Genomic DNA, 955 nt, shown 5'->3' with positions numbered 1-955 from the left:
AAAGAGGTCGCAGTTTTAGTCAGTGTACTTTGCAGTTGCAAGGAAAAGAATCACTTCAAAGAAGCTTAAGCAGGAATCCCTCTGTGGTCCAGTGGGTAAGACTCCACGCTCCCAATACAGGGGGCCTGGGTTCGATCCCTGGTCGGGGAACTAGATCCCACATGCATGCTGCACTAAGAGTCTGTCTGCCTGCCACAACTAAAGATCCCACATGCCAGAGCAAAGATCCTGAGTGCCGCAACTAAGACCTGGTGCAGCCAAAATAAATAAATATTTAAAAAAAAAAAAAAAAAGACGCTTAAGCACAGTAGGGAATGGAAATCTGGGACACGGACTATCTCAAGGGACCCACAGCAGTGCACAGAACTTAGGGGCCAAGTGAGCTCCACTGACTGGGGTCATCCACCCAGCCCTCTCTCAGGTCCATGGTGTCCTCTCTCCAGACGGCCACGCCCTGGCAACACAGACTGGGACTAACGTCTTTTCTTCCCAATTCCAAATTCCTGGTGTATCAGTGTCCGGGGGCTGCTGTAAAATGCCCACAAACTGGGGGTGGGGGGGAAACAGCAGAATGTATCTTCCTTCCCACAGTTCTGAGACTGGAAGTCTGAGACCAGGTGCCAGCACGGCTGGGTTCTGGGAGGGTCTTGGCTTTTTGCTGTGTCCTTGAGTGGCCTTTTTTTGGTGCACAGAGAGAGTTCGCTCCCTTCCCCTTCTTATAAGGCCACCAAACCTATTGGATTAGGACCCCACCCTTATGACCTCACTTAACCTTAATTACTTCCTAAAAACCCCATTTCCAAAGACAGCCACAGTGGGGGCTTCGAGCTTCAACATGTGAATTGGAGAGGGGGACACAATTCAGCCCATAACAGCCACAAACTGGGGGGCTTAAAACAACAGAGATTTATTGAATCACAGTCTGGAGGCCAGAAATCCAAATTCAAGGTGTCAG

Source organism: Neophocaena asiaeorientalis, unplaced genomic scaffold (genome assembly GCF_003031525.2).
Source record: "Neophocaena asiaeorientalis asiaeorientalis breed wild unplaced genomic scaffold, Neophocaena_asiaeorientalis_V1.1 scaffold40, whole genome shotgun sequence".
In the NCBI taxonomy this organism is placed as follows: domain Eukaryota; kingdom Metazoa; phylum Chordata; class Mammalia; order Artiodactyla; family Phocoenidae; genus Neophocaena; species Neophocaena asiaeorientalis.
This window is presented reverse-complemented; position numbering follows the sequence as displayed.